The sequence below is a fragment of the Falco cherrug genome, chromosome 1 (assembly GCF_023634085.1).
Source record: "Falco cherrug isolate bFalChe1 chromosome 1, bFalChe1.pri, whole genome shotgun sequence".
Lineage (NCBI taxonomy): Eukaryota > Metazoa > Chordata > Aves > Falconiformes > Falconidae > Falco > Falco cherrug.
The window spans coordinates 77,599,624-77,625,431 of record NC_073697.1 but is presented as its reverse complement, the minus strand read 5'-3'; the positions used below and the strand labels follow the sequence as shown (position 1 = coordinate 77,625,431).

General features: G+C 39.9%; 1 protein-coding gene across 2 annotated transcripts in view; it reads left to right on the top strand.

The window, feature by feature from the left end:
- Window positions 1-25,808, top strand: part of FBXW7 (F-box and WD repeat domain containing 7) — a 191,479-nt gene that overhangs the window by 49,784 nt on the left and 115,887 nt on the right. The gene's annotated exons all lie outside the window — the stretch shown is intronic.

Sequence of the window (25,808 nt, the reverse complement as noted above, 5' to 3'; positions counted from 1 at the left end):
ACCTAATTATTTTCACTTTCAAAAAAAGTCTTAGTTTTTATCCATTCCTGTACAAGAATAAACATGCTCTTTTGAGTGCTTGTTCTCTGTTATGTGTTGTATCATATAAGAATGAAAATTTAAAAACAAAACCCCCGTTGAGTTATTAAAAATGGCTTTTAATAGTTGTGCCTGTTTTGGAGTGAGTGAAAACTGATGGGGAAAAAATTCCATTAGGAATTAGAAGAACCTAAGTCAAAAGTCAAAAATAAGAAACAGTCAAAAGATAACTTCAGTATGTTGAAGTTTAGTGGATGATGCTCACTTTGACCTGAGGATATGAGTATGCTGTGTACAGTAGGCATTTAAATAACGAATAACTAAGATCAAATATGTAACAGTTTCTCAAGTGTTCATACATAACAGTGATTTAAGTGGCCTGAAGTAAATCGAGGTGGCTGGATTTGAAATTGTTGAACCTACTCATGATTAAACTAAACTAAAAAGTTCAGATCTTTGAGGCAGTTCACACATGATAAAAATCGGAGAGCAAGAAACATTTGATTTAAACCAATAGATTTTAGTTTTGTTTTCCATTTATACCTCAGAGAAGGCAACTAAAAGAAAATTGCTTCTCAGTCATGTAATTTGTTACGCCTTTTTCCTAATGAGGAGAGAATTTCCTTATTTGCTTATGTAGTGTATTGCTTGACATCCAGATTCTTCTCAGCTGTTTGGTTTGGGTTTGTTGGCTGGTTGGTTTGTTGCTGGTTTTTTTGCATTGTGAAATGAGCGTGAGTTCCTTTGCAGAAATAGGTTTCTATCTCACCAAATTTTATATGTGAGAAGAATCCCAAATTCCTGTTTCTCCAGCATACAATATGTTTTTTCAGTCTGAAAGAACTGGTCATTGTGTTGGACCAGCAGAATGAGCCCAAATGTGATTTTGAACCTGAAGAGGAGTAGTGTTCAAAGGCGGTGATGGTGGTAGGGGGTAGCACTTCACTGAGCTGGGGTTGTAGGTTTTACTTCGTGTTTTTTGAGTTCAGTGATATGACTTTAAAAGTGTGTGGGGAGGCAACAGTCTTACAGTGTTTCTGCTATTTCCCTTAAATTGCCTTGACAGGCAATAGGAAATGCAACTATTAGCTTGAGAGAGAGAATAATTAAAATTCACTTCCATTTAAAAGAGTTAACTTGATGAAACAAATAAGTTTTAATAGTTTACTTTTACTTTGTTCTTATTTTTATAAATCTTTCTCAAGATTGGCTTATACTACATGGGAATTTTGCCACCACAATGTAGTATATTATAAAAGTATCTGCAAGAAAGTTGATGTGATCTGCTTATTCTGTGATTCTAAACACAAGGATAAAGAGTTAATGAATTATGTTTTGAAGTTAAGGAGGAAAATCTGTGTAAACCACTGAGGAAAACAGCTGGAAAGAACTGCATTTTTCAAAGAAAATGGAAAATGGGCTGTTTTTGTAAAATAGTGTTTTCTTTGCAGCACTGCACTGCAAAACACACAACTCCATGAAACTAGGTAGGACGGGGAAGAGAAAGGGGCCTTTCTGTTGAGAGTGTTACATTACTGCAATAGTAGTAAATACTGGTAATACATGGCGCAGGAGTACTGTTGCACTAGCAGAGTGGAAGAAGTAATGGAACTAAGTGAATAGTAGTATCGGAATTGCTGAGATTGGATTTAGCAGTCTGGAAGTTCAGCTGGAGGCTTCTCTGAGTGCCTCCAGTGCATGTTGGTGACCTTTGGGTAAGGTGGCCTGGGGTATTCTGGGATGCCCCTGGCCACCCACTGCACCCCCAGCGTCACCTCCCAGCTTCTGCCACACAGTCACCTCCTTGGTGGATGGTGCAGCTAGTCCTTATGTACAGCACATTACTTCATGTCCTGGCACTCGGTGGTGCTCTAATTAACAGAAGCTGGCACCGTGCCAGATTTAAAACGAGATGTATGTTTTTTTCCATCTTGTTATTTAGCCAGAAGGTATTTGTGGTGGTAGCTGCTACAATAGCCTTGAAAAGGACTTACTTTCTAAAGAAATTGTCAGAGGAATGAAATTTTGTGTGAAACAAGGTTAAACGTTATAGTAAAACCCCATGTTAAAGTTGCGAAGAAACTGGCTTTGTCTTAAATGGTATGCTCACTGTTAAAAATTAACTTTGGTGATTAGGCCGCAACATTTGCCAAAATTAAATCAATTTTGCATGCCATTTAGTGGGATGATTTTGTAGACTTCAAATGCTGCATGTTTAAAGTGTCTCCCAAAGGGTCAGCGAAAGGAATCTTCCATGAAATTAAATTCCTTTATTTTTAAATAAAAATAAAAATGTGAGAGAATTTTAGCAACTTTATAAAGATCAGTGCTGCTAATATACTTATTACCTGCTTTGACAGAACTCTTTAGAGGTGTTTCCCAGAGGAATACTGACAAAATCATGGTTTTTTGCAAGGGCTTTGATTTTTAACCAGTCTAGTTTGATTTTGTTGAAATGTGATAGCTCTAGGTTTTTATTTACATCTGCTGTTTTGCATAACCATATAACTTCCAGGGCAACTGGAAGCGTTACCAGATTGCAAATGGTTATTACCAGTAAGAGAAACCCCATACTCCTGTTTACTGATCTCTTTGCAAAAATTAAGTGAAAAAATCATTGTGTAATACTTTCAAAATATTTTAGCCCTTTTCCCAAAGTTCTAGCATTTTCTTCATGTTCTGGAAATGGGGCATAGACCTTCTGACTTAGCATTACAGTGATGCTGGTGGCATTCGTTCAGGTGTTGGACATGGTAAACATACGTTGTAATGGTGTCACCAGTAGCAAACATACGTTATAATGGCATCATCGGTCTCCACTGAAAGTGGAAGCAGCTCAGCCTCCCCAGCTGGTCTGTGGCTGGGCAAGCAGGGTCTCAGCTTTTGCTTGGGCAGCACTTGCTCCAAGGAGCAGGGGGCTTCAGGGGAGAGTGGATGAGGGGGCAGCGGTCCTGGGGGCAGGCTGTCACCTGGGGTGCGTGCTCTCTGTGCCATGCTTGGGGGGCCTGAATTTCGGTGGGAGGGGGCAAGGCTAGAAAATGAGTGACATGTTGCATGATTGTGGGAGCAACATAGTTAGGTTAAGTTATTTCTAGTGATCTTAACTCCTAGGTTTGGGATATTGGGGATGAGCAAAGTCTCTTTCTAATGCAGAACTGTCTGCAGTGAGCACTTTGCTATTTATGAATGCCTGTGAGGCTAAAGACAAAAGATAATGATCTTCTGAACTGGTTTCCTTGTTCTCCCTGACCTTCCCCATCAGTTTTCAGCTTCTGTACCTGATTACTTAATAAGGAATTGACCGGATTGATTAATAGCTGCCTGCCCCACCTTCCTGATGATTTCAATAGGAAAAAATACTAGTTCACTGGCAATTACAGATTGGTTTAGGGCCTCATCTAAACCTAACCTGAATTAAGTCCAGAATAAAATAATATGACTATGAAAATGGATGCATGGCATATCTTGCACTTCAAAATTGGTCAGACATACTCATTTTATAAGAATGCAGATGACTGTATTCTTATATTTAGCCCTCATCTCAAACTGGAAAAGTACCAGTAGTGGAGAAGAAGAAATACTCAAAACAAAAAATAAAAACAGGAGTCCTGCACAAAATCGGAGGAAGACAAAGACTTGAGGAAGCTAAAGATGGGATACTAGGGGGAGCAGCATTAAGTTACAAGGAACCAGGAACTAGAAGCAGGCTAGGATTATATTGGAGGGTGGAAGACCTTACAGTAAGCCACTGTTCTTATTATCTGTGTATGTATGAAACTTGCATAGCTGCTGAATCACAGTTTTGGTTTTGCTTTTGCAGATAACCTGTGTGTGTGTATTTATATACACACACAAGAGCTATAGTTGGGATTTGTTTTTTCTTGTTTTTTTCCTGCTGCCCTCCAAATTGGTGTTGTCAGAGACTTACCATGGGATCTCAATGTCAGGCTTCATTCCCTAAGAAATAAAATTTGTGATCACAAATCTGCATTTTAGATAGCAGTACTGTCATGTCTAAAAGGAACCTGGTAACTCCCACATGGCTAAATTTAACTCTGCTAAGAATAATGTTTTAAAAAAAGGAAAAAATAAATAAAAATCAAAGCCACCTTTTGGTAGAAAATATAAATATAGATATATCCAATAAAAAAAGCACAGTTTGCGTTTTAGTTCAAGACCTTTAGTAAACTTAAGATTAATTCTTCTTGTAAATGGATTTTCAGTTTAAATGTTTTGTTGTACAGATGCTGAAGACTAAAAGTTCCTAAATTCTGTTTACTGGGGAGATACCTGCTTTCCCATATTTTGCATATGGTGCAACAAAAGCAAGTAACATGTCATGTAACAATGGCATGAAGTATTACAGCTGAGCGAGCAGATAGGTGGAACTTTGTAAATTGTGCCATCTTATGTCCACTTTCTGGGTTAAGAGATTAGCATGATGATAAAATAATAGAAGAGAGAGGACTTTGCTGAATTGCATAAGTATGGTGGCCTATGACTTTTATGAACTAATGTTGATTTACGGGGTGGGTTTTTTGTTTCTTTTAAACTGATCCTTCTCAGCATAAATGGGCTGCTCTGTCTGCTGGCAGCGTAACAGTGAAAGTCTTGCAGACTTATGGGGGATAGAGTGGAGGGACGTGACGTTACGCATTCATAAAAGATGCCTTACTGTAATGGGAAGGGTGGAGAGGATGGAATGGACTGTGAATACCCCAAGGAATAAGTTTAGTAACAGACTTTTTCTTCTGAATAATCAGGAGGCAGAGAACCTTCCTTGGTATGTTCGAATGAGGAGATGGTGACAAGGGTGCAGAACCGAGAGGGAGGGAGGAAACCTCTTGTGTGTGGGAGACAACAGGCTACTCAGAGGAACTGAGTGGGGGGAGAAAGGACAAATAGATTTTTAAGGTCAGAGGAGCCATTAGGATTCTCTAGTCAGACCATCTGCACAGCGCAGCACAGGATTGCACCCATGCTGTAACTCCGAGTTTGAGGTTCAACTGTAACAGCATTCAGAGCTAAATTGTACCGCTCGTTCTCTTGATGCAGTGTTCTGTACTTCAAAGCCCTGATCCAAGATTCGTTGCATTGTCACCTATTAACTCTTTAAAGATTCCTTTCTATATTAGTATTTCGATTTTCCTTGGTCTTTGTGCAGCTAAAGTGGTTTCTCTTTTACTTTTTTTTAAAACAGCAGTGCACAATTTCTTTCCTGTTGTTGGCAAAACAGGAAAAATGATGACAATGCAGTAAACAGTAACATTTTGTGGTAAAATGCTATTACTGCCATCAATATCGTCATTATCAGAAGAACAGCAAGGTAAGAGGCAGCAAAACCATTGCAATATCCTCTTGCTCAAAGCTGAATTTAGAAAAAAAAAAAAAAAAAGATCAATTTCAGGACTTTTGGGAAATCTCATTTCTTTCTAATTGGGATGGCTTACCAGGATGGTAGTGGGTTTTTTTCATCCCAACAGTCTGACATTGCAAGTCTTGATTGGAGTACAATCACTCTCTCACAAATGGTATTACAAGTGCCTACAACACAGACAATCCTGTAAACAGTATTAAAGATTATGAGGTTCTGGGTTCAAATTAATTATTGTCATTTTTAATCAAACTAACTTCTCGTATACAATCCTAGTAACTGTCTCCCCAATTCCCCACCCCCACCTCCCCCCCAAAAAAGGTTGCTTTTTACTTAGTAAATGTCACAGGACAGCAATAAGCCATGGAGAGTGAAATGTCGTCACAGCAATAGAAAATTTGAGATTCTTGAGCAGTAACATCATTGGAGCAAAAACGAACATGTGTGCTTGGCTTGGCTGGTTTGAAAGACCCTCCAAGAAACTGCTTATGTCCTGGCAGCTTAACGTCCCTGCTGTTCCTGTAAATGAATTTTCATTTCGCTAAGTACCAGACTTTACTCTTTGGGACTTTGTGCCATGACTTAGAGCTTGTTGACTTTCAGCCTTAGTAGATGGTATTCAGGGACACATCAGGAATAAAGCTGATGCAGTATGAACCATTCTGGTTATTCTTGCAACGCTTTCAGTTGTTTAAAAATATCTTACATCCTCATAAGCTGAATGCTATACTCTGCTTATTGTTTTGGTAGAGTGATTGCAAAAACGTTTTTTCTTGTGTATTTTTTTTAAAGCTTCTCTGCTGATGCTTTCAAACAGTTGTTTCCCCAGTACTGTTTTTATTCCAGTTCAGGTAGCGTTTTATCTGTCACCTGAACTACCTTTGCAGTTATACTGTGGTGCAAGAAAACGAGAAGCAAACTTCTCAGATACTGGTATGTTATGCTTTGTGGATAATACTAGAATCAGACTGTAAATTTAAGAACTTGTTCTCCCTGGATTTCAAAATAATGTTTTTTATTAATACATATATTTTTTCTTAATTCCATAAGAAGCATCTTTTTTTCCCTTTATCTTCCCTATTGAGATGTCACTGATGATATGGTATTGATCCACTAAAAAGGTTTGCAGTGAAGCTTTTTACTTGATGTAGGCTATCTTTTTAATTATAGCTATGCCACTATGCTCTGCAAAACTCTGTAGTTTGGGTTGTGTCAGCACTTATATTTTAAATCTCTCATTTTTATCAGCAGCTTAATACTGACAATAAAAAAATCACTGCGGTAAATCATGGCGAGATCTTAGCCTTCAGGGTGAGTCAGTAAGAGTTCACTATATTAAAAACTATTCAGATGAATCTGAGTTAATGAAAGGTTACAACCACCTCTTTTCCACACACACTTTTTATGGGTGCTTGCAACTACTGTTTTAATAGTTCTTTTTTTTTTTGGAGACTTTTTTCTTACTTGAGGTGCTGTCATTCAACATCTAAAAAGCAGCAGAATTCATTGCTCTGTTTCGCAGGGCATCTCTATAGGGATCTACAGTAGCTCCTGAACCAGCCTGCCTGTTTGTATTGGTCTTTCCCCCTGCTCCTCCTCCTTTCCTTTCCCTTCTCCCAAACCTGCAGTTGCTCTGAGGAGGGACTTAGTGAGAATGAAGGATGACTGTCTCAGTTGTGTTGTTTGCTCTGTGTATACTTATGAAATGTTTTATCCCACATAAGAAAGTAACGTGTGCAGAGGGGTATTTTCTGCTTATTTTAGAAACATAAAGCTACTCCTGTAAAATAATGTTTCTGATATTGCAGATGGAGGCTGTTGGAGGTGGCTGTGTGTTAGGTACCTGTGCTGGCTCATGATGCAGAGCACAGCTGTTTCCTAATGACGGGAGCCTAAATGACTTGGTTTTTCCAGGATGGTGTTAATGATAGTGCCTACTCCTTGCATGAAAGGCCTAGAACACTCAAGCCCAGGTTCAGTGTCTTCCTGATCCTGCGATGGTATAAATGCACATACCTCCCTTTTCTAGAAGAAATTGTTTGGGTGGGGGCATCTTCCAGCTCTGTTGCGGTGTATGGGCTGCTGTGTGATCAAGAATGAGGGGGAAAGAAAGCAATAAAGAATATGATTTTGCAAACTTAGTGTATTTTGCTCTGAGTTTGGGGAAGAGATGCCCAAGTGCAAGCATCTGCTCCCTGCGGTATTTCCAGGTCTCTCTCAGAAATCTGACAACTGTAGAGAAAGAGCAGGACTAAAATACAGCTTTCCCTCCTCACTGATACCCTAATGACTGGTGAGAGTCCGCATCCCTTATGTTATTCTGTGCTGTCTTGTTAGAATGCTGTACAGAGGAGATAGAAATGCTGGTTTAAATGTGTCTTAAATCAAATTTCGCTCTGAAAATGTGATGTGTGTGTTTCTTCATTTCTCATCTAACTGAGCCTGATATACAGACCTTAGAATCTTTCGACTTTCTGGTTTGTTTTTGCTTTAGGGTCAAGTGTTAGCCTGGCCGTTGAGCCCTCCTGGGATGGGAAGAATGCTAGAGGAAAAAGCAACATAATCAGCATAGGCAACTGGCGATGGCTACAGCAGGTGGAAAGAAGAGGGAAGAGGTGTAGCGCTCAAAAAATTGAATTTGAAGAGTCAAGACTTAGAGCATAGCTGCGCTTTGAACTCTGACATTGTTATAGATACGAATCTGGATTTCACGGGAACTTGATATCACAGTTAAGATCAGTGTAGCTGACCTTGCTGAAGTCTGCGAGGCCTGTCTGCAGAAGGGAGACGAAAAATCACTTTCACCTTGTGTTCATTGCTAAGATAAACCAGTTAACTACAAAATGTACATACATACCATAGCATTGAGCAACTCAGAAAGCATGTATAGTAAAATATACCCCAGAAACTTCCGCTGAATATTGGGGGTGGAAAAATACCTCACTAAATAAATCTTGTTTGCATTCTGTGGGCATGTTTATAGGCCCTGAGGGCAAAAATTGATATGTGAGACTCTGTTGTAATGCACATGTAGGAAGAAGTTGGACTGACAAGGCAGTGAAGTTCACTTGATCCTTTATTTACCTTTCACTTTTCCCTGCAAAAGGGCTTTGGAAGCAAGAAGCAGTAGGACGAGAGGAGATGGCCTCAGGTTGTGCCAGGGGAGGTTTAGATTGGGTATTAGGATGAAAGGATAATCAACCACTGGCACAGGCTGCCCCGGGAAGCGGTGGAGTCACCATCCCCGGAGGTATTTAAAAAACTTGTAGCCATGGCACCTAGGGACACGGATTAGTACCAGGTGGACTTGGTGGTGTTAGGCTAATCGCTGGACTCAATGATCTTAAAAAAAAAAAAAAAAAAAATCTTAAATGATTCTATGAGGTATGTGTAATAAACCTCACTTTATAAATGGGGAAACAAACTCTGCAAGTGAAGAGGCTGAAGGTCCCTCTTCAGGCCTCTGGCAAATCTCAGCATGGAAACCGAATCTCCTCAGACTGTATTCAGCTGTTCTCCCACTAGATTGTATTTTCTCCACATAACTTTTTTTGTGCTTTTCCCACAAAGGAAATACTAAGCCTCAAGTGACTGAAAGGTGGCAAGGCATTTGTGTGGGTATTCCAAGTATCTCAAAAAGGTGATTCCCACTTCATCTAGTCGGAGAAAGAAGGCACAAGGAAGATAGAGCGCCTCACCTAAATTCACGTACCTGGAGTTGGGATAAAAATCAGGTCTGATTCCTACTTTTTAACAAAATGGTCTCTGTAGCCTCCTCTTTACAGAAAGATGGACCTTACTGCTTCAGTTTCTTTTGTGCCACATCTTCACAAGTGTAGCGTCCTTGCCAACCGTTGGGGACAGTGTGCCAAGTAATGCAGCTGTCACTTGATTTATTCCCCACCGCCCCCAAGCTTTTTGGCTCGATCTGCTTGCCTGGTCACTTCCATTGTTTGCTTTCCACTTCCCACTGTTCTGTCTCCCAGATGCACAGTTGTCAGTAACAGTCAGTTTGTACCTTCCCCCACTCCCAGACACAGACTACACCTTTCCTTCCTCAAAACACCTATGCCCATGCTTGCAATTCAGGATGGAGAGTAGAAGAGGCTTCCTGAACATGTCATAACTTAATGTATACCAAGGCATTTCCCATCTGCTTTCCACCCACAGCCACAGCTATTTTTCACAATATCTGGAGTGACAACAAAATATTTCTCTTGAGCAGGTTTTGGTTAGGTGGTATAAATTGAGGAAGAAAGGAAACAGACAACTTGGACTGAAGGATAGTGCAGGAGTGGGGAAAGCAGTTCTGTAATGTATTTCTCTTAAAGCTGTAACAACCTCTAATTTTGAGTGGTAATTTACTGATGAAAGATTAGTCTAGTCTTTCTGGTTTCTACTTAGAAAGATACCTTGCATAACGTGAGCAATTCAGGATCTTAAGATGTGCAAATCATGTTGCTAAATCAGTACAGGGCATCAGAATTAGTGTGGTGTGCCAGCTGAATTTGAAACAAAACATGAATTGGCAAGCCAGCTAACCTAATTCAAGTGAGTAATGTGGACAGATTCTACCTGCTCCTCAAGCCCATTTGAGGCTCAATTTTATTTATTTGTCTATTTATTTTAAATATCTGTATGTCTGTATAGCTACTTGCAGTTGACTTGGTGTCAGTTTTTGGTTTGGAACTCAAAAAAGTAGCAACAACTGGCAGTGACAAAATGATGGAGTTTTGCAAGTATTGTTGGTCTGAACTGTTCGCTCTTTCCATTCTTGTAACCAAGATATTTTTTGTCTTAAGGGTATGTACATACATGAGTGGCTTCTCCTTTAAAAAATTCTTATGATCAAATGGGAGCACTGATGCCTATATGTAGGTTAATTTTTAAGTACTTTGTGTGTCTTGCTTAACATTTTGCACATCTGGCACTTTTTCCTTCAGAAGAATGAGTAAACATGTTTTTGCTGTACTTCATCTTCACAGACCTGCTAAACCCACAGATTTATGGGGCGGGGTGGGGGGAGGGGAAGTAATACTGCGTGCAAGGATAATTGTCATCCTGAAGAGACAAAAAATTGCCACTTTGCAGTTTGATTCTTTTTAGAAATGTGGAGTAATCTTTTCCAGACTGCGAAGTTCTTGGACATATGGTGACCATAGCTTCCGTTGTAGGCAAACTTAGAGAACAGCCATCTTTCTTTATGAAGAACATAATGGATTTTTATGTTTCAGTCTCAAATTAAAAGCTTCCTGAAACCTGTTTTATACGTTAATCCTTTCGCTACTCTATAATGCTAGTTTACATGAAAACATAGCTTTTTTCTCCCTAGTTGTACTCCACTTGCAAGTTCCTTGTGGACCTGTACTTTTGTAAATAAAGTAAAATAGGAGCCTTCTATCTGTGGAAAAAGGTGGTGAAGAAGCATAGTGGTTTTTGTTGGAAACTACATTTAACAGTTCTGAGCATTGACTCAGTGGCCAGCAAAGGGAGCAGAAATGGCTTGGGTTTTGGAATGTTTCAGATCCTTTATGCCATCTAAAAAAATATGTGCCCAAACAAAACAGTGCCTCCCCTACCAGCAAAACAAAAACCAGCCATGAGCTCTGTTCTGAGAGAACAAAGCTATAAAATGTGTATTGATAAATTAAGTGATATTAGCTCATTTTATGGCAGTGACTATGCTTTTTGTAAACACACCAAGCCAAATCTTGTACCTTAGTTGTTACATCACATCTGAGTAGAGGGAGGAGATGGCACATTAACAGTAAGAGGAATCTATAGTGTAGAGCTGGCATTGTTTTCCATTAGAGAGGTGAGTGCTTTTATGGAAAGGCCCTGGTCAGCCAATACACAGCCAGGGTAGTCTGGCATTTTCTAACAGCTATGATTTATCCTCAGCTTTGTGGGTGGCTAAGTTTCATCTGTTCTTGAAAAGAGAAGAATGATATTTTTTTCAGCCTCTACAAATACAGGGAAAATTGAGCATGAAAGCAGACTGTAAAGCAGGTAAAGAGTAGAGCTAAAGGAGTGCAGAGCCTCTGGAAAGAATTTAACCAAGGCACTTTCAGGGATTTTGTGTACTTTTAAGTCAGTGTAAAGTTTGCTGTATAGATTCAGCCAAATTCAGGATAAAACATACTGAAGATCTCACAACAAAGTCTTAATAGGTACCAAGCACTTCACCTTTCATTTGATGTACTGAATATGCCAGTAGCAGCTAAGTGAGCAGAGGATTAGATTTCTCTACATGTTAGCAGAAGAGGCTGCCTTACTCTGTGTTAGTGCACAGAGTGGCTGTGGAGTAGTGGGTTGCAGAAGTGCTAGAAAGCCAGCGGCATCAACTTACGGAACAGACTCCTAATGTCCTCTCTTTGCTGATATAAAAAGCACACTTTAAAAATCTTGTGTGTGCTTGATGTCCACATGCTGAATGAACTGGGTACTATTCCAATGTGTGTAGTTGATCTTTGACTCTCAGAATGAAAATTCTAAGAGTAGGAACTGTAGAAGAGAATGCATACAAGTACCTGCTTGTGGCAATAGATGAGAAATAAAAAGGTGATGGTAGTTCATTGGCTGTCTAACTGTTACCAGTTTATTTTAGCCATTGCATCTGAAAAGGTTTTGTACTAGCACATGCAGCTTTACAGATGTTTGTGATGGATTCCATAATCAGGAAGATGTAGGTAGTTGAATCCTTAAGTCTTGTGTCATCACTTGCAGAGTGATGGCTATGGTAAATGTCCTGATGACATACATTATATAAGGTGTAATTAGGTGACAGATGGCATCAAACTTCACTTGCCCGTTGTAGCTGGCATAGTTTTTTGAAGAGTGGACAGTAAGGACACACTAGTATTTTTGCACTTCATTTAGCCTTTTTATTCACAGATAACGGATTTTTGTGCATTTACTTATGCTGTAAGAATGCAATTATACTTTTGATTTTATAAAGCAAGTTCTCAGATGGCCAGTTAAGATATCCTTGATGATGAGGAAGCAGGTACTACTGCTACATAAATATAGGCTTCTTTTTTAATGTGTGAGAATATAGTGGTTATTGTGTCATGACAGGCCATATATCACAGTGGCAGGACTAATATTCCTAGAACCACGAGTCCACTATTTTTCACAGTAAACCTTACTACGACTAAATATAGGCAAGCACTGCTAATATGCAAAGACTTTTGTCTTTTTAGTTGATTTCTAGTAATGACTGTACTCATGGCTGCAAACAGCTTCTGCCATCAGGCAAAATCTATCAAAAGCGGAACATTTGATTTCATTTTCATGGAAGGATTGTAGTACAGTACATTTTCTCAGGTAAAATTCAAGAAGGCATTATTTTGGTATTTCATCTTCTTGAGATTTATAAAATTGATTGCTGTCCCAAGGTAAAATTTTTGTCTTTACTAGTTGCAGTGAGGTCTGTTGTTCGTAATCTTCTAGTCTTGAATTTGAATTTGCTCATTTACTTGGATCCTGTTGTAGATATGTCATAGCAGCTTTAAATAACTTGGCTCTTGCTAAGAGTCCCATGCAAAGGTGAATAGACTTTTGTAGCTTTCATGTGATGCAAAACTTGGGTTGTGCTTTAGCAGCCTTTACGTTTCAGAATCACACTGACTTACACAAGCCTAGGTTTGGTATGCCAAAACAAGTTCAGAGAGATGAAGACTCTGAAAATACCTGCTTCTAAACACTGCAGCTACGTTAGACATTAATTAGTCTAGTTTGTGAAGTTCACCAGCTGACTGGTTTAACATTTTAATTGTTAGTTTCCATTATGAAAATCTTGTCATAACAATACCGGTAATATGCTGCAAGGACAATGCTGCTTGGACTCCCTTCATCTCCGTTGTTAGAGAAGCTTTAAATATTATTAAATTAAGGAATTGAGTTCTTGGCCTTTATGGCACTGTTCTTCTTCTGGGTGCACAAAGCCAATTTATCTTGAAGGATAAAATAAACAATCAAGTACTAATATTATGAAATGTGCATTTCTGGTTGTTTCAGCTGTTACTCAGTATAAAAATTGATATGCTCTAACACTTACTCCTGAGTCTTCATCTTTTTCCAAGCCCTGCATAATACAGTAGATCAATAATGTACTTTCTTGGCTACAGGTGCTGAACAGATCTGATCCTGTTTACTCTGTATCTAGTAATGAATTATCTATATATGATCTGAGACCTTGTATTGTATAATTTAGTCTACTCTTCACATGTTTCCCCCCCTTGCTATCCACTTATGCTTATTTCACTTCTAGTTTTATGCTGCCACATGTGCCTGGAATATTCTCTGCAACTTCTACCTTCACCTTCCAATTTCTTTTCAAAACACAGTTGTTCTGTGATCTCACCAAGTCCTACTTCCCTGTGTTACTACTACTAATTTCCTTAAACAGTAGTGGAGGCACTTAGAAGCTGCATATCTATCCCATTGCAAGCAACTAATTGTATGTCTTGATATTTACATATTCCTTCTCTTCTCGGTTTGAGATTTGTGAATTCTATTGAACAAGTGCTGTTCTTTAGACAGTACAAATGGTGGACTCTGCTGTACAAGAACCTCTTGGCTCATTCTCTAGAAAGGTACGTGTGTGTTGATAGTGGGAGATGCTAGTTGGGATTTGTCAAACCTGTACTTGGAGAAAGGATTTGCCTTGTGAAGGGCAAATGAAAGCGCCTGCATTTGGATGTCATGTTTACATGCTGGGTATGAAACTTACTGGTAACTGATTTGGAGGTGTTACGTTCATATTAAGAAGCAAGTTCTGTGGTTGTGCTACTCCTGCAGATCCTAAGGACTTGAGCAGACTTCAGGAGTGCACTGAGGCTGTGGAGCAGTACTGAGCGTTTCAGCCGTGGAGTGTTGTGTAGTGGAAATGGCAAATGTAACCTGGGGATAGATTAATTTCCTAGAGCCTTTTGTAGAATATGTTAACACTTGGAAAGATGTGTTAGTCTCTCTTCCCCCTCAGCTTTCCTTTCAAAAGATAGGGCGGAGGTTTTACAGGCCACTTAGTTACCATCTTTCACTACCCCTTCTGTCCTTCATTACTACTGAAGCATACAGTCACGAGGTGTGTGGTCCTTGCATAAGCAAATAAGTGAATGCTCAAAACTAACTGCAGATACTTTTCAGAATAAACAAAGAATCCTCTTTTTGGGTATTTTGGACTTCTCATTGCATCTTGTATAAACTTAGAGTAACAAGTCCTTTATAAAATACAAAGGAATGTGTGATCTACTGGTGTTGATTTTTGAGGGTTTTGTGTTAATGGCTGGCTGATTCCAGGTTACTTTTTTTGATGTTTAACTAGCTGTCCTGTCTGTATGTCTGCATCTCAGGCTCTCCCTGTGTATAAACTGATCGCTTTGCTTTCTACTTGTAGATAAAGAATGACAGGGCAAAAATTGTTCTCTTAGACCTTCCTGGAGGAGTGAATAACAAGAAGTGGTAGCAGAACAGAAGCAGATGTGTGAATGCAACGTAACAGTAGCAAACCCACTAAATCCTTTACCTTTAGAAAGACCTTTTTTTTTTATTTTTATTTTTATTTTATTTGTAGTACCAGTTGTGGAATGCATATACTTTTGCATGGCATGTCTCCTTGAAGCCACTGATGAAGGGATTGGTGATATTTTTGCTTATGCTTTCAGATTATTTGCAGACTTAGCTTATATTTTGTTAAACTTCTAAGGTTATTTTAACAACTTAAGGAAGTTTAAAAAGATACCTTTTAAATATCTTTTTTAAAAGGTATCTTTTAAAACTTTGGAGTAAAGTACTCTGGTCAAATAGTAAATTCTGTGGTGAATTTGCCATCTGGATATATGCGTGGACTTTTTTTTTTATTTTTCCTCCTCCTTGAAATTACCTGTTCTCCTGAGCTTTCCCAGGATGCTCACACATGAAAGTGACTGCCCAAGAAGCAGGAAGCCCACCAATTAAGGTGGTGAGGTAGGATCTTTCTGGTAAACCCAGTTTACCAGTACTCTTCCTCATTTATTTATCAGACAAAAATAACAATAAAATAATTTTGTCCCGTGGAAAGTACTTAACATTTTAATTGCATTTGCAGCATGTTCTCTGCTTAAATAAGAGAAGTGGTAGCAGTTCATCTCTAAATATCACTTGTAAGGTTCTTATGATTTCTGAGCCATATGTTATGTCTCAAACTTTGTGGGCTGTAGATGCCACCTACTTTTTAAGACTAGGGTTGATATTCTTGGTTCATTTTTGGTGGGTCTTATCAACATGGGGGAACTGTGAAACAGAACAGACCATGAATCCAAAGTGAGAAGTTACTAATTTCCCAGGTGAGTGTTGCTGGGCTGCAGTGTGCATGCAGTTCAGGTTCAGCTGGATTGATCGCAGTTTACAGCTGCATGCTGCCTGTGCTGTCCCCCTGCTGAAGGAGACGGTTCGCATCTCTAATCTCTGGAACTGTTCATGTGAGTGCTTCCTAATCTATTTCAGGCAAAACGAATCTGCTTAGTTGAGAATTTAAACCTGTGAGCTAACCTGGCTCATTCTGACTGAAGCGGATTAGTGATGCTTATGTGCGCAGGTACGCCGGGAGATCTGGTTGGGTGCAGTGATAAGCAGGTTGGGTGTGGGGGTCGGAGCTATGCCTCAGGAAGAGCGTGTGCATGTCTGTCTGTACTCCTTTCTGAAAGTGTCGTGAAATAGCTTATTTTCATGTGTCAGGAAGTCTACTTTGAAAGCAGAATAAGTCTTGTACAGAATAAGCATGCTGGGGAGGTTGGTGAGCACTTGCTTTCTATTAGCTGCTAGTCCTTACCTATTCTGAACTTCTTATTTATTTTTTTTTTTTTTTTAAATACATGAGTGCTCTGTTGCAGTTCTGTCTCTTAGTTCAGTGAGCTAGGATTTCCCTGTGGTGCTTGTTTTAGTCCTAGTTCAATTTCCACTGGAAAAAGGAAAAAGACTAACTAAATGAGCTTTCAGAAATATCTGTTAAAAAATTGCTGTCAGACTTCTGAAGCCGATTTGTTATATTTTGAAAAAGTCCTGCTAGAAAATCTGCTGAAGCTCTCTTTCATTTTACAAAGAGATGCCGCCAAGTTCTGTTGCATAACTGGGGGAATTTCTGTGCAAGCTCATGAAAATCTCATGCTTTCTTGAATTTGGTAATGTGATCTCTACTAAATCAGCCGTTCTTTGTTGATGGATGGTGCCCGCATTTGAGCTGCTTGATAATTCCGTGTTGGGGTATAAGTGAAGGAGCACTCATCATCCAGTCTCTGTTCCTTCACCAGTGGCAGAAAGACCTATGACGTCCAATCTGCTGTCCTGCTACTGCGAGTCCTTTTCCAGATGTTACACCTCTTCAGAAAAAGTTTCCTGAATGCATCCTGCCTTGTAGATTTTATCATCTGGGACTGAATAGATTTGGGATCAGACTTTTGAATTGCTTCCTCTTGTCCACTTCTTAAAAGTCCTTTAAAAGAGACAGCTCCAAATCTGTTAAGATTTCTTTCTAGTGAGCCCTGGTGCTGAGCATGGCCGACATTGCTCTCTGGGACAGTTTGACCTCCCAAGCCAGATGTGCATCAGGCATCTTTTTCTTTTCCCCACACACAGACTCAACAATGAAGGAATGCAAGACTGTAATTGGGCAGTCTGTAAAAAGGTGGCTTTGGGCCAGAAGTTTCAAAAAGAACCACAGCTGCCTAAATTTACGCTGACCAGTACTTTTAAAATGGTTGGTTCCTCAACAGAGAAGTCAATGTTGAGTGAGAATTTGCTGCCAAGAGCAACCGTGATCCTGGAACAGTTGGTGCCCTTGCTGTCAAAGTAGTTATTCCACATATTGAAACAACGTACCAGAAGAACCTAAAAGAGCTTGGCTTGGGGGTTTCAGGTCAGTGCCCACCCATGAAGATGCAATATCTTGGAAACTTAGGCTTGATGTCACTAGTGTCTGAGGAGTAAGTACAGGTCTGTGGAGCCCATTTGTGTACCGTTACACCATGTTAATTGCAGTATCTTTCAGAATGGCTGTGTACTCTATGGGAATGGATTACAGTACAGGAGCCCTGCACTATTACAAGTAGAAAATATGTTCTTGCCAGGCTTTCATAAAAATCTATGAGTAATGTCACCCAGAAATCAAAGTATTTCTTAGACCATAGTTTCTTTGCAGGATTCTTATTGGAGAAAGAACGTTTATGTGCTAGATATTTTCCAGGTGGCAAGATAATAGGAATGGAAATGTAAATATCTTAGAGAGTTCAACTGTATTTTTTGTACCATGTTACAATTTATTCCTAATCATTGTTTTTATTGAGCAAATAGCTGACTCCTATGTTCTGGTGACCAAAATGGGATTTCTGAACTTTGGACAGAATGCTACCGTTTGTTAATCAGCCTTGCATGACAGCATGGAAGCCCACCTGTAGGTTGTAAGAGAAATTAAGATAGACACAGGCTTGAAGGCTGTGATGGATGACTTGGACTTCACATTGCCAGCATGGTTTGTACTATATTCTGTTTTCCTCAGTGGAGGACTGGACCTTTTGAAAAGTTGAGCTATTTAGTGAGAGAGCCTTACAGCTACTAAAAGCCTTTTTGGGGTGCTGCAGAGAGAATGGTTACTGTAAGGTCCATTTTGCAGGCTTCAAACTATGCCTGTCATAGGACATAATCAGCCAGGTTTTCCAGTAATGGCAACTATAGAGGCCCTGTTTTTGACAGTGCTGTTGCTACCGACAACCAGTGTATTATTCAGAAAGTCATCCAATTTGGCGTTCTATCAGTAGAAACAGTTGTTGTGAAATTCAACCTTTTGCAGCTGGACTGTTCCACGTATCACTCTTCATGGTAACCATGTTCTGTATTAGTTCAGTACTGGCCTCAAGTTTTTAAATTGGTTAGTTATTTTACAAATCTTTTTCTTGCGCAGCTTTTCTCTGTTAGAAGATAACCAACCAACCCAGAAATGTGCCTTGCCTGTTCAGTACATGCAGAGCTCTGCTCTCTTGTTTTGACAGGGTTTGACTCTTCAGGCTCCCTTCCCTATCGTGTTGCAGTCCCTGATGCTCATAGGAGACAAACCATCTTGTCTTAGAGGTTGTACCATCTCAGCTGCTTTGGATTTCCACCTGTTACCAGCAATCTGGCAAGTCTCTCCCTCTGAACAACACCACACGCTTTGCTAGGACCAGAGCAACCTCATCTGCTTGCTTCAGAAACATGCTGGTCTCCAAGATCTGCAAGGTAGCTGTGTGGTGTAGCTGCTGACCTTTGCAAAATGCTAGATGCCTGGTGTAGCAGCAGGGGCAAACACCAGGTTTGAACGGGGAGCAGTGCAGTCTGTGTGATCAATAGAGCTGATGCTGTCTGGGAGGAATAGTGATTACTTTTCCACCTACACAAATCTGCACCAACAGTGCCCTTGAAAAGTCAGGAACTTTTGGCAGGCAGATTGGCCAGTAGTAAAGGTGGATCAAGGCAATGACACTGGGGCTTCTTCCTCTTTGCAGCTGCCGTTGTGTGGCAGGTTCACTGTTGCAAAGAAACTTTCCACATAGGCATGAGAAAGAGCAGCTCATGCATGCCAGCTCTGGCAGACAAGTGGTTTGGTGAGACTTCTAGAACAGTCAGGTTTAGATCTGCAATGCTAGCAATGACGTATGGCTTGCTTTTTTTGAAGAGTGTAGCTTTAAGTTTATGGGTAGGTGTGTATTTTGTAGTGCTGTGAGATGTTAATTGGTCCCTAGCTGTTACCTGCTCTCTGCTGGAAGGCTGTAAGGTCTGCTGTCCTTACAACAGTGCATATCAGTCATTCTTAATGCACTGCTAGCAACAGCATTTAGGTTAGAGGAAACTGGCGGGCTTGATTTGACTTGCCTAATTTCATCTGGAATGGGTTAGGGCGCACACAGTTGATTTCAGTGAAGCTTTTACTGAAAATAATTTTGTGGCGGAGCAGTGACAGCATCTTAAATGACATTAGTCTCTGAAAATGATCTCTCTCTACAACCTGTTTCTTACGCATTCAAATTATGATCCCAAATTCAAATTTTAAGACTGTTTATATTTGTACAGGCTGTATCAGTATCTCTTTTAGTCGGTAGTTCAGGTGAGTCGTTTATTTGTTCACTGTTACCTGTGGTCAGTGCTTTCCTGTGTTGGACTTGGCTCTTTTTACTGCGTGTTGTCACACCATCTTTCTGTAGAAGGGAAGTGCTGTAGAGCAGAAACACAGAGTATTTGGAGTAAACGGCTGTGTAAGATTTGAGAGAAAGTTTGAATGCCTGCCTGACATTGATATCATAGACCATCTTACATTCTTTCCTAGGCACCTACTTTCACCTCTGGTCATGCAGATACAAAAAATTACTTCCTTGGTCCCAGGAATAGTTCAGCCAAGCAAATTTAGGTTTCTGTAGGTTGTTAGGCAGATGTGCTACTTGCTGAACCATACTGCTTAATCAGTTACTGAAATAAGAGTCTCAGCCATTTTAGGGGCATTAAATCAATAACAATAATTGCTACCATTTCCATTTCTCCAGTGGAGCCTGCTAAGAGTCTGTTTGGTCTGGGGCCAGGGTCTTTTAGGCAGGTTGGGTTATCATCTTCCTTCAAAACTGGCAATCTCGCATGCTGTTTGTCAGCAAGTGCCTTGTTGTTCTGCAAGGTCAGATTTTATATCTGCTGCCAGAAAGCCTCCCTGTGACACAGAGAACATAACACTTAGGAACTGATGTGTGGTAGGCAGCGTTCTGCAGACATGAGGTTAAGGAGGCGGCCTTTGTTTTCTTTTAATGTTATGTGGAGACCATAATTGTTTTTTTGCTTTTAAGTGAGACACCAGGAAGGGGAATTTGTTCTGCTGTGCCCTGTTAGTATGTGACCTTGTTTTACTTAGGCCTTTCTACTGCTGAGGATGCTGAAAATGCAGACAAACCAATGTATTAAGAGAGTTCAGCAAGTCTGGTAAATGCTGCCCTTCTGTTTCTTTTTGTATTTCTTGCTTTTATTAAAAGGAAGAAAGTGTAGGTCAAAGGCTCCTTATCAGATGTTGATGCAAAGGCATGTAATGAGTTCATTGACTAGCTCTGGAAGAAAGTACATGATTCAGAGTTCGTCTTTTAAAATGCAGCATTCAGAATGGAGACAATGTTGCCCAGCAGATACTGCAGAAAATCTGATTGAATGTAAACAGCTGAACAGTTCATGAGATATGAATTAGGACTGTGGACAGATAGGCATTCTTCATAAAATATATATTACTCCTTGTTCTTTTAGAGTAACCTCACAAGAATAAGGCTGAGCTGTATTTTTTCCCCACCAAAATAGTAAAATATACCAGTGTTAATGTTGTGTGTGGCTTGCATGGAGCATGTTTTCTACCCCAACCTGATCCCTAGCTATCTTTTCTTATCTCAGAAACTCAGTTCATAACTCTGCTGAAGTAAACAAATAAGAAATTATCTTTGTCTGTAATGTATTACAGCTTTTTACTCCCAGCTGCTTTAACAGTACTGATAGAATTACTTCATTTTTTTCCCTAGTAATTAGGAGTACATGACAGCTGAATACTATAGATAATTGCCCTTCAGACTTGTTTTAGAGAGAATAGGCAACTGAAAACAGAAAATTGAAATATAAATTTTTGGCAGTAGCCTGGAATAAGCATTATCCACTATGTATCTTAAGGTAGAAAATGTTGTTGATGACAGCTTGGCAAGACTTGGGGGTTTTGTTCTTTTTCCCTTGTCTGTTGTCATCTTGTATGCTTGGAATAATGTAGAAGGACTGGGAATTAAAAAAAAAAAAAAAAAGTGGTTTGTTTTGTTTGTAAAGTGTAGTGTTCAAATTAATAGATGGCTATTTAATCTCTGGTAGGGTATTCTTTATTTTTAAAATAACCTGGTAATCTTTCCTAGAAGGTTAGTCTGATGCAGAAGTCTGCGTCAGAACAGAATGAAGAGATTACACTTCGCATAGCATAACCCTCATTGCTTCTCCTTTACTTCATTAGTCATTATTAAGAGGCTTGAAAATACTGTTCTGTGCCTTGAAGCTTCTTGGGAGTAAAGAGAGTTGATTCTCTTGGTGATTAGAGGCAGTATAAGAGCTGCTTGAAAAGGGGGAATGTATTTTGAACTTGTAAAAATTGTTCAAATACAAATATTCTTCAATAGTAGTCACTGTTCTTGATTCTCACTTTCCTCAGCTTCAATCCTGCTGTCTTTTTAACCACTAGAATACTTTTCAGTGTAAAGGGTGTATGTTCTCATTCCACATTAGAAGTTGTCTATCTTAAACAGCTCTGAGGTAGGGGAGACTTTAGTGCTTGTTGTTAATTTCCTCCCTTTCAAATACAACTAAATTAAGTATAAGTTCAACTAAATTTAGGTGCTGTTTGCCTTCAGAGTCTATTCCCCCACCTCAGTTAAAGATGACCTTTTTTTAGGCCATCTTTTCTGTGCTGTGTTCTAAGTTGACCTTTTTCTTTTTTGGCTATTTCTGCTGTTCTGCATGTCTGCCTGTTTGTGCTGCACTTCTGCAGCATTTGAATTGGAGATTCAGTCCAAGAAATCATGCTAGTGTTTTGTCAGAAGCTGACACCAGCCATCTGGTAAAATTGCAATTCAGTATCAGTAAAACCCGTAATTCGGGGAAATGTACCCAAAATTACTTTTATGATTAGCGGACAGGAAAGAAACAGAGACAGAGAAGTCAGTTGGGTACTCTATAAATCACTTTGAGGTTTTCAGACCAAACATCTTAATGGCAGTGTTCTTGCTGCCAAATGCTGTTTTGCTTTTGCCTTCAGAATAGTTTGCATTAATAATGAGCAACTCTGCTTGGAAGTTATTTATGTATTGCTCTTACGCCACAGCTTCGCAAAGCAGCACCACGCTAGGTAACAGGCCACGTGAATGGATTCGTAAAACAGTTTAGCATATTGTACTGCTGAGGTCTGTAGGTTTTCCCATTGGAAATGCATCCCAGCCCCAGGGCCACATTCAGGAATGTTGTGGATGCTGAAGAAAAATTTATATTAAGGCTATTTTGCCCATAACATGCTAGCTTGTGCGTTAAGCCTGGTGGTTGTGTAATAAGCCTGCACTGAAACTAGGCAGGTTTTATTCAGCAGTTCGGTAGAACGCTTTGCCTGTGTGTCATAGAATCATAGAATCATTTTGGTTGGAAAAGACCTTTAAGATCATCAAGTCCAGCTGTTAACCCAGGACTGCCAAGTCCACAATGAAACCGTGTCCCTAAGCACCGCATCTGTGCGTTTTTGAAACATTTCCAGGGATGGCGATTCCACCACCTCCCTGGGCAGCCTGTTCCCACGCTTGACCACCCTTTCAGTCAAGAAGTTTTTCCTAATATTCAATCTAAACCTCCTCTGGTGCAACTTGAGGCTGTTTCCTCTTGTCCCATCGCTTGTGATCTGGGAGAAGAGACCGGCCCCCACGTGCCTACAACCCCCTCTCAGGCAGCTGTGGGAGCAATAAGGTCCCCCCGAGCCTCCTCCTCTCCAGGCTGAACACCCCGGTTCCCTCAGCCCCCCCTGACAAGACTTGTGCTCCAGACCCCCCACCAGCCTCGCTGCCCGTCCCTGGACACGCTCCAGCACCTCCCTGTCCCTCTTGCAGCGAGGGGCCCAACCCTGAACTCGGTACCTGAGGTGCGGCCTCACCAGTGCCGAGCGCAGGGGGACGGTCACTGCCCTTGCCCCGCTGGCCACACCGTTTCAGCCACCAGCCAGGACGCTGCCGGCCTTCCTGGCCACCTGGGCACCCTGCTGGCTCCTGCCCAGCCGGCTGCCAGCCAGCACCCCCAGGCCAGGTATTTATTTCCACTTACGTCACTGTGGGAGCGCAGAGGAGGTGACAGCTCTTATTAGTGTACGTTCCCAGGGAGAGGCGGTCAGCTAACCATGCCTCCGTACCTGCCCCTCTGGTACGGGTTGTGCAGTTGTTCAATGCATGTGTTAAACTCTGATGGAGTATATTTCTTATTTAAGTCTTAAAGTGGTGATGAATTTACTGTCTTCCTGGTAAGCTATTACAGTCAGTAATTATCCTCATATTTAATTCCATTTGGATTTTTCTCATTTCGGCATTCATTGATTGGATTCTTGTCTATTAGATAAAATTGGCCTAGATAGTTGGAAGGAAAGCAGTTGTTTCTGCACTGTAATAATCATGTTGCCTGTTTACTTGAAGTAAGTTACTTGAGTGATTGTTTTGGACTTCGTAGTTGAGATTTCTTTTTGTTGGTACCTATAGCTTAACGTGTGTTAACTCAGTATGAGTTTTACATGCCTCAGTAACACTCCAGCAAAGCTTAACCAAAGTTTGCTACTAGTAGGCAAGACTAGCAGTGTTATCCTCGTTCCTCAGGCTCCTGTCCTATGGATGAAAGGCCTTGAGCTGCGTGAAACCATCCTGTTGTCCCAGGCAGCTGGGGGGGTCCCTGTACACAGTGCTGTTGGTGATGCTGTAAAACTGACTGCGAGGACTTTTGTTACAGGGCATATAGGTGGTCTGGTTCAGGGGCAGAAAGGCACATGTATGAAGTGCTGTGGAGATTTTGGGCCAGCTTGGAAAGCTACCACAATGACTACGAACCCACAAATCTCATTCACTTATTTTTGGGAGAAGGAGTGAATTCAACCCCAAAATTACCCAAACCTGTTAAGCTTTAAGGACTGCTTAGTCTCCTGTTGCACTGTAAGAGGATTAGCGATCTTTTTTGTAGAGAAATTATGTATTATGTAGGTACCTATCGTGAAATAGAAGTTGGGATGATTCTGTTTGTACATTTCTAGCCTTTGCCAAGTAGGCATGCAACAGCATCTTTAAATATAAAAGTATAATAAACTGCCCGCCTATTTTTCTAATCTGAGAATTTTTCAGCCCACGTGCTTCTCAACTAATGTAACTAAAGATACTCTGTTTATGTTGCTGCAAGTATGATCTAATGTTTGCTTTTGGCAAGAAACTCTTCCTTGTTAGTATGCACAGAAGGCATAGTTTACATGAGACTGAAATACTAAGATAGAAACTTGCTGTTCTAAATCGAGCAAATAAGCGTGCTTGTGCTGTATCGCTAGCAATAGTAGTATAGGCTTCTTGTAGTAATCTAATTTGTGAAAAAACATGCATTTATTATGCAAGATAATTATTTTTTTCATTTAGAGAATTAAAGATTTTAATATAGAAACCCACGTAATGGTACAGTTGTCAAAGCAGAAGGGGTAAGACAATGTAATTAAAAATTGTGTGCGTTGCTTTTCTAGTGCAGAGGTCCTTTCAGTGAGAAAATGGACACTGCTTGATATTAAAGATTAAGTGGAGGCATGGAAGATTATATGGAGGCCTTGCTTGTTTTGTTTTCAATAGCTGCTGGAAAACTTGGCACCATTTAAATAACTCAAAGCTTTTTTCCGCTTTCCCTTCTCTGAGGAAAAGGGGAGACAAGCCTTTCATTAGTTGCACATGATAGTTAACTTGTCACATTTTACAGCTCAATCCATTTTCTTTGAAGAGTTGTTAGTGAAAAGACAAACAAACCTTCTTTGTGTAACAGTCATTATTATTATAACTACTAAAAATAACAGGATTATTTATATGAACACAGTAAGATCAGTCATAATCACTGATCCCCTCCTACTGTGGATTGTTGTCTCCCATGATATCTTTCAAGGAATTTAAATAATTTTATTCTAAATTACATCCATTCATTCTTCTTGATGAAAACATAACAATGCAGAATTAAAAATAAGGAGTAACTTTTGTACTTTTACTGCTGGTCTTGGCTTTCGGGGAGCTAAGTTATGAACAGGTTTCTTGATAAACAGACACGAGCTTCCACTTCTTCAATGACACCATACAGATGTTAATAACTTGTTATTTGGGATATGGCTTTGAGGAAAAGGACTTTGCATTTTAATTTATTTTTTTTTTTTAATACAGTTTTCTTATTACTGGGTGATGGAGGCTTTCAACAATTTCTTCATGGGTCACTTTCATATTTCCCTCTTATCAACTTTACCCCATCCTTACTGCAGAATCTCACAGTAATTCTCATTTTCTGAAATATCACAAGTTTAAGGTAAAAACATAACTTGTGTAACACACTATTCACCAATTGTTTGCTATGATATTTTCCTCCTTTTTGAAACAAGGGAAATGCAGGCTTTTTTTTAACACTTGAAATACAAGAATTAAGGTAATGAACAGATAAATGTCTACAGAAAAATAAACAGTGGTTATCTCACTTCCCATTATGTGCTGATTGCTTTGATTTTGTCATCAGGTTACGTTTTATAGCATGATTCTCTGTCCTGGAACATTAAAAACTGCTAAAACTTTAACTCTGATTTATATATTTT